General features: G+C 29.1%; 1 pseudogene; it reads left to right on the top strand.

The window, feature by feature from the left end:
• The first annotated feature begins 6,180 nt into the window (after positions 1-6,180).
• LOC126845466 (uncharacterized) lies at positions 6,181-7,821 on the top strand (annotated as a pseudogene).
• Positions 7,822-9,531: the final 1,710 nt, after the last annotated feature.

Raw genomic sequence — 9,531 nt, forward strand, 5'->3', positions numbered from 1 at the left:
CCTCGTTGACTCTGTCAATTTTATGGGTGAGAAATTTGATGGTTACGGCAAGCAATTGCAAGATTTAATTACAACTATTAATCTTATCAAAGAGGAAAATTCAACTCTTAAAGAAGAAAATCGCAAAATAAAAAATGAATTTGCGTCTCTGGAAAAACGTTTAAATGTAATTGAGCAAAAGACAATTGAAAACATTATCGAAATTGTGGGCGTTCCGGAGATCGAAAATGAGAACTGTGTCAAATCGGTGGAGTCAATTGCAGCCGCAGCTGGAGTCCAGAAGCTCTGTGTCAAAAGCATATCGCGCTTTTTCAAAAATCTCTAACAGGTCCAGAAAAATAGTGGCAGAGTCGACTTCAATCCAAGACAAAAGAAACTTGATGGAAGGTGTTAAAAAATCAAAATTAACCGGTAAAACTGTTAATTCTAAGTGGAATAATGATAGTATTTACATTAACGATGGTCTTACTCAATTTAACAAAAATGTGTTTTTAAAACTAGAGGTTTTGCTCGCGAAGCGGGTTATAAATTCACCTGGTTTAAGGATTCCAACATTTTTTTTAAAAAAGAATAAATTCAAAGCAATCTCAAACAACTCGAAATTAACCTGGCAACTTATTAACAAAAATCACTTGCTCCAAAAACATTAATAAAAAAACCATTAAAACTATTATTCACAACGGCCGACAATATGATACTTGCAACGAGCCAAAGGTGGTCTCAAACATTTTTAACAAATTTGTTATTAACAAAGGGAAAAAAATAGTAGAGAAAGCTTGATTATGTTCGTAAAAATGAAGCTGTTAATGCTTGTAATAACATTTTTTTTGATAATTCCTTTTCTGGAGAGATAATTAACTCTGAGGTTATCAACATTGTAAAGAACTTTAAAGATGACACAGCCGCTGGTCATGATAGGATTACTAGCAAGTTATTAAGGTATATTATCGAACTTATAGCAGATCCGCTGGTGTATATTTCCAACATGAGTATTCAGCAAGGTATATTTCCGGATAATCTTAAACTAGCTGTGATTAAACCCGTTTACAAAGTTGGAGATAAAAAAAATGTCAATATTTTTAAAAATTAATTAGGACTAGCATAAATGTAATTACTTTTTACTATAAAAATTGATATTTTATGGAATTTGTTTATTTTTATGTTTCAAGAGAAAAACTGCACATTCTTCAATTACAGTTCCAGTGGACTAATAAAAAATATTGTATGTACAATATTATAATTTTTTTAAATTAAAAAAAAAAAATGTGTTATCCAAGGGTAGATGCAACTCAAATTCTTGTGAACTATTTATCATCGTTTGAATGTACAACATTCGAACAAATAATAATAATTATAGATAATTTTGACCATGATTATGAAATTGAAGAAAATAGTATTGCCACTAATCTATTTTACACAACCGATAATGCTAAACTGAATTTTATTAGGAATAATTATAGATTTTTTTTTAAAAATACAATGACGGAATCGGATATTATTAAAATTTTTGGAGAAAAAAATATTCTGGTAATTTAACTTTATAAATATTAAATATGAAAGTGAGGAAAATGACATGTCCGACTGTAGCGAGGCATGTCATGATGTAGTAAAATATCATAATCCTAGTAATCATAATCCAATTGCATGTAAAATAGTACAAGCTTGTAGGGTAGTAATACACAAATCATTAATGTATTATATAATTAATGTAAACCCAGCCCATATATCATGTGGGACGTGTAAAAAACAATTATTCTCGTGGAGTGTAGAAACCTAAAAAAAAAATAAGAATAATTAGAAGACCTGAACAACAAGGCATGTCTTTTTTTAAACATTTTTTTTAGGTTTCTTCACTACACGAGAATAATTGTTTTTTCTTGGGGCAACAACAAGGCTTGGTTTAAAAGCTACTTAACAAACAGGAAACAAATGATCAGGATCAGTGACATTACAGGTCAGGTTGGTTTAGTTGAATATGGAGTACCTCAAGGAAGCGTTCTAGGTCCAATTTAATTTTTATTATATATCAATGCAGTAAGTGATTTATTTATTGATGGGTTGGTAGTCTCTTACGCTGATGATACCTGTTTGATTTTTACCGATAAAACTTGGAACGGGGTTCATCACAAAGCGACTGTTGGATTAAAAAATATATACGAAATCTTATGTGACAGATATCAGACGCTTAATGAAAATAAAACAATGTTTATGTCTTTTTCAATTTACAAAAGTTTCCCAACACTTAATCACATTAAAATACATAGGTGTATCGATGGTGTTAGTTGTTCTGACTTAAATAGTTGTTTAACGATTAAAGAAGTCTCAAGTACGCGATATTTAGGTATCATATTTGATAATAATTTACGTTGGAATTTACACATACATAACGGGGTAGGAAAGTTACGTCAGTTAACTTATAAATTCTATATATTAAAAAATTTGGTACCAAAACACACAAAGCGTGCAGTTTATTTTGCTTTATACCAATCCATAATTCAATATGGGTTACTAATTTGGGGAGGATCGGCAGATTGTTTTTTAAATCAACTACAAACAAACCAGAACAATATAGTTATAATAATTATTATTATTTAAATTTATATTTAGATTTAGATTTAGATTTATTATTATTATTTATAAATTTAGAATAGATCAAATATCATTGTATTTTACAATTTTACAAATACTAATAAATAATTATTCAGTTATAAAAAACCACTAATCTATTTTACACAACCGATAATGCTAAACTGAATTTTATTAGGAATAATTATAGATTTTTTTTTAAAAATACAATGACGGAATCGGATATTATTAAAATTTGTGAAGAAAAAAATATTCTGGTATTTAACTTTATAAGTATTAAATATGAAAGTGAGGAAAATGACATGTCCGACTGTAGCGAGGCATGTCATGATGTAGTAAAATATCATAATCCTAGTAATCATAATCCAATTGCATGTAAAATAGTACAAGCTTGTAGGGTAGTAATACACAAATCATTAATGTATTATATAATTAATGTAAACCCAGCCCATATATCATGTGGGACGTGTAAAAAACAATTATTCTCGTGGAGTGTAGAAACCTAAAAAAAAAATAAGAATAATTAGAAGACCTTGAACAACAAGGCATGTCTTTTTTTAAAATTTTTTTTTAGGTTTTTTCACTCCACGAGAATAATTGTTTTTTCTTGGGGCAACAACAAGGCATGTACTCTTTTTTTTTTTTTTTTAGAAATTTAAACGTTTTTAAACTCAAACATTTTTTTCAAAACAGTTTAAATTCTAAAAAAATTAAAAAAAAAGGACATGTCTTGTTGTTGCATGAGTGAAATGACGTTTCTATGTGGGTGTGGCATTTCATTTAGATCTAAAAATGAATTAGATCAACACTGTTTATTCTTGGATAACCACAGACCATCTGTGATTACTACGACCGAAACTGATTCTTTAAAACGGTCTAACGCAGACGATGGATTTATGAATAGAATTAGGAAAAAATTACTAAGATGATATGTATGCAAGTCCAAGGCAATGGATTTGTACAATTGCAGTCTGCACTTAATTCTCACGTTCAGACATTCTTTTACAAAAACCAATCAGATATTGAAGGAATAACTGAATTTATTATCGACGTTTGTGATGAAATCATTGAACTATTGCAAAATTCTACATCAAACGGTCTTGTAAAATTCAACGTTGTCCTACATGCTACATATTTTCATCAAACGACAGGTCAATCAAATAATATTGGATTTAAAACTACTAATAAAAAGATTGATCAAGGAACAGACTACGTGGAGTTATTGGAAAAAATTATACAAAAATTGGAATTCGAACGAGAAACACTTGACATTAAAGGCTCATGATGGACACTGCTTTTACTCGATGGCTTATTATTTCGTATTCACAAATATTCACCACTATCAGGAAGCTCTTTTATAGATCTGCCAAAATGTGTAAAAAAAAAAAAAAGCTATTATTAATCGAAGCTAAACATTATTGGAATACAATTTTGCACAACTCACAACAATAAAGCATTTATTGTTTTTCTATGTAATATTAAAATTACAGTGTAAATTTTAACTAAAATATATATTTTTTTTTTTATGCTTCAGCACTTAAAGATGATCTACACCAACAAACGACAAAATCAGCAAACAGCATTATCCCTGGAAAAAAGAAAAAAAAACGTAAGGATTTTTTATATTTACTAGTAAAAATGTGTGTACCGTTAATAAATACAGTTCAAACTACAATCAATTTTTTACTGTCTTTTAACGTACTAGCATTCAATCAAATTGTTGTTATAATAAACTCAATACCATACGAAAATGTGTTTGATATTGGTATAAATAGTAATGAATTGTATACTACTATATCAGAAAAAATAGGATTTATTAGAAATAATTATAATCTGTTTTTGCGTGATGGCGAAATCGAATTGGACCTCCTTAATATGTTTGCAGATCGAAATGTGTTAACATTTAACTTTTTATATGTAGAATTTAATAATGATATTGATGGTAGCACGATTTGTAGTGAACAATTTAATTACGCTGCTAAGTATCAAAATCGATTGACACAAACTAAATGTGTATTAGTTCAGCAATGTACTGTTACACTTAATAAAATAGTAATGTGCTATATAATACACATTAACCCCGCACATCTGAGGTGTGCGGTTTGTAAAAAATAAATTTTCACATGGGAATCTGTGTAGTGTGTATAAATACAGTATATTATTATTTTACTAAGTGTAACAGTGCATTGCTGAACTATTTATATTTTGTACATATATATATTATAATTAATTAGAGTTAGATAGTATAAATAGATTATATAGTTTTATATTGTGTTATTTATTTTCCCATTACTACATATCAGATCCTACCGAATCCATGTGAAAGTTAATATTTATATATATATATGAAAAATATGTAAAAACATAATGTAGTGAAAATTGCAATAATATTATTATTATGTCTTTAGTATTTGATATATATAAATATATATATATATATATATATATATATATTATTAATATATATATATATAATCTTCCATTAGAAAAAATATTTTCTACCTGTGCAAAAACTCTTGTATCCTGCGTGGGTTATTTGTAGCAAATTAATATAATCCACGTTTATTGTGGCTGTGTGTAAAAGTGATTACAATTTGTCGTTAGTATGCTTTTAAGATTCACAGTGAGAGCATTTATTATGGACAACGAAGAAATTATTATTAACGTTGGAGAAACGACTGACTTACAATTTAGTATGTTTTTTTTTTTTTAACTTCAATACATAAAAATTGTCATTATTATTAATTATTAATTTTCTTTTTAAGTACTTTATCACCTAGAGGTTGGTGTAGAAGTGTTTGTGCTAGCAGTTCCAACAATGAATCGGTACCGATTAACAGGGACTCATGATGGAGAACCTATTATTGAAGTTATATTGGAAATAGTAAGTTATTGATTTGTAGCGATCATGGAATGGTCGAGAATCTTCGTAGCGGATAGGCAACACAAAATGCACATACGCACGAAGGTTCTCAAACATTCTATAAAAAAAGAGAAAAATCTAAGATGCAATTGGAACGTAGGTTAAAAAAAATGTAATAACTCATTATACGAATTATTTGCTTTACTCGTATTACTATAATTAAAAATGTTATATGAGTTTTTTATTTTAGAAAAAATTCAATAGTAAAAAAAAAGGTGGCAGCTGGCGCTGCCCACGATTATGGAGATGTAACATATGATATTGGTTGTGGTGTCCTTGGTTTATTTGAAGATATTGAGGAAAACAAATTATTAAACGACCTTCAGTTGAATTCAACTGAAATAGGAATATTAGAAAGAAAAACAGTTGATCAAGCTGTTAACGAAATTTGATGAACGACGATTCAGACTGGCTGCTTCAAATTTTGGTCGCATAATATGTTGTTTGAGGCTTAATTTTTCTATAAATAATACTTTGAAATACATACTATACAATGAAGATTTAGTTGGTACAACATGTGCAATGAAGTAAAGTTTTATTTAGATAATTTGTTTTGTGCTTAGGATTTTATTTTTTTCCTATCTAAGTTATTCATCATACATTATATATTATAAAATATTAGTTTCTAAATAATGTATGCAACTAATCCATTCAAAATTTAGGCTCCAATAGTATTCATGATTGATGACTCAAAAGCGGAAAAAAATGCATTGAAGTCATTATGGCCCACAGCTATACAGTTTTTATGTCATTTTCATACGGCGCAAGCCGAATGGAGATGGCTTCATGATAATAAAAATGGCAGTAAATTGTTGGATCGATTACCACAAATGAAAAAATTTCAAAAAGTGAGATTTATAAATGTATTGATTTTAGAAGTCTAAAAATCTTTTTTTGTAGTTATAAGTCACTACTTTAAATTATGCTTCAGAAAAATACTTTGTTTTATTAACAATAAAGTTAAAACAATAATCATTATATTATATGCATAAAAAAACAATTTAATTGTGTATGTTCATACCTATTTATTAATTTATTCATAAAAAAACATGTTATGTTAGAATATTTTTCTGAAACTAAACAATTTAATTAAATGAAAATACAAAAGAAAAGTAAATTTCTTTGCAATTTTAATTACTTTAGGTTATGTATTCTGAAAACCAGCAAGACTTTGAGAATGCTGTCAAAGAAATTAGAGAAGAATCAAAATTGTTTAACAATTTTGTCAAAAGGTTTAAGTAAATTAGAATAGATGATATCAATGGGTGCGTCTTTATAGACTGGACAAATTATACAGAAATAATGAAACAAACAACTATGCCGAAGCTTCAGTTAGGATTATTAAAGATATTATATTAAATAGAACTAAGGCTTACAATGCTGTTGCCTTAGTAGATTTCATTGTTCATGTTGGTGAAGAATACTTCCTTTTGAGATTACTAGATCATGCCCATGGTAGACAAAGAGCAACACACAGATTGTACAACAAGCTTTGTTCTAAAATGACGGACATCAATAAGGATGACATAAATCAAGTTGATACTAGTACTTACACAATTCCAAGTCAATCAGATGGTACTCTTATATATTCAATGAATACTGAATTTGGAGTAAGTTCTTGTAAATATGGAATAAGTGGAGCCTTTTGCAAGCACCATGCATGGGTTCACCATGAACTTAAAATTCAATTGCCAAACACTCCTGCAGTAACAATGGAGGAACGATACATATTAGGAAAACTAGCTTTAGGAGATAAATGTCCTCGACCAGAGTTTTTTCAAGGTCTAAAAGAAGATTTAATGACATACAATAATGTAAACACTCAGGATTTTCCTACAATACCAGATAACACAAACACCAACAAATCGTATAAGACAAAACAGAAAAATGTCAATAATATTCCACCACAAAATTCAACCGATGTAGAAAACGTGGATGTTTGACATTTAAAAAATCAAGCTGTTGAAACAGGCTCACAAGAGTGGAATAGATTACAAAATATGATTCCATCACTTCCATTAACAATACTTCAAAAACTAGGTACGCGTTTAAAAATTGTTCAAAATAGTCAACAGTTTGTAGGTTTTATTCATTCTTTAAATAAAACAGCAACTTCACTGAATAGAAGGAAGGGAAAAATCAGAGTACAGCCTACTTAAATAAGTAGAAGAAAACCAAGAGTAACTCGTGGTTCAAAAAGGGTACCATCTGGAAGAACACTAAAAAAATATGTTGCAAAAGAAAAGCCTAAACGGCCAAACAATTTAGCTAAAAACATAAAAAACAATGTAGTTAACTCTAAAAGTCACTAAATAATAACTGTTTTATACGATTATTATTATATTACAATGTCATATTATTTTCTAGGGAAGTGAAAAAATAATCGATTTTTATTTTAATCGATTATTTTTTTCTTATAATCGATTTTTTGTAATCGATTTTATTAATGGCAAACATAGATTTTTAATAAATCGATTATATAAATTACACATTTTAAATCGATTTTTGTAAATAGTGCCATCTGTGCGACTGACGAAAAAATGGGTAAGTTAGTTCACTAAATGTGATCAAGTCGATAACAAATCAGCTCCATCTGTGCGTACTAATATATAATAAGTTGTGATTATTTGTGTCTTTATTTCTTACTTTGAAGTTTTGAAGTGTAAAAATAAGCATTATAAGTTAAACATAATCATGTCTTCTACTGGTAAAACACCCAGAAGTTGCTGGCGAAAGTATTTTGTAATAAATAAGGATAAAGCAACGGCGAAATGTAAATACTGTCCAAAGGAATTAAAAACGTGTAGTAATACTACAAACTTGAAACAACATATAGAAAGGAAACATTCCGATGTCCAAGCTGACGAGGTAACACCAATCATTAGATTTTGAAATTTTTATTGTTTATTGATATAATCTTTATGACAACAAAATTATGAAATCTATAAAATGAGTTATACTTCACAGGTTTGAATTGTAAAAACTTAAGTCACATAAAAAAATGTCGTACTCCATTGCTTATTCTAGTACACTTTATTATTTTAGAGGTTAATAACGCATTTATAATTATGACACTCTTCATTTGATTCGAAATATAAGAATGCATGTTATCAAATTTCTCTCAGTTATCACTTATTTCAAAAAAAATTATTGCAGATGACAATTTTCATAAGGTAATAAAAAAATGTTGAATTTTATTGCTGCAGATTTCCCATGAAGTTGACATTCGGGACAGTACCAAATCGGGGCACAATGATGCATTGGTGCTATCCTCATCTACTGAAATTGAGGCCTCATGTTCAACGCCAAAACGTGCTAGATCAAGCATTGGAGCTGCTTTTTCAAGAATTTCAGCATACTCTTCAGATTGTGATCTGAACTCACAATTATTAATGATTGAACGTTTTGTGTTGATGAGCAGCACAATAGGATCTATTTTGATAAATCATCCGAATGCACCTCAAATGCTTCAAGCAAACAAAATTGTTGTGCTGAAAGAAATTGGAAAAGTTTTAAAGCATTTTCATTATGTTACAGAAGAAATGAGCGCAGAAAAATATGTGACAGCTAGCAAAGCCATACCTATAATCAAGTGTTTAAGATCTCTCTTGGGCGCAATAACAATAACGAGTGATTTGGCAAACCAATTAAAGTCTTTACTGCAAACGGAATTAAGTAAAAGATTTGAAAACATCCAAAAAGTTCACCTTTTCTCTGTCGCAACGTTTTTGGATCCTAGATTCAAAAAAATTCATTTAGACGAGCCATTATCTTTATCAAAAACAATCAATTATAGCAACCGTTGTTTAAGTTTAACACTAGAAATGATGATATTCTAGCAGTGACCCACCCTCAATCATCTATTTCATCAGAAGTAGCCGTCGACGGACAAGATATATGGCAGGTACACCATGAAAAAATAATGGCAGCTAACACGTCAATGACCAAAAATACAGAACTAGACTTATATATTGCGGCACCGTTATCAAATCTCAAAGTAGACCCTCTCGATGTATGGAGAA

This window comes from Adelges cooleyi, unplaced genomic scaffold (genome assembly GCF_023614345.1).
Source record: "Adelges cooleyi isolate 19-005CV unplaced genomic scaffold, UGA_ACOO_1.1 ACOO_flye_CR_arks_rails_tigmint_CR_PRNA_793, whole genome shotgun sequence".
Lineage (NCBI taxonomy): Eukaryota > Metazoa > Arthropoda > Insecta > Hemiptera > Adelgidae > Adelges > Adelges cooleyi.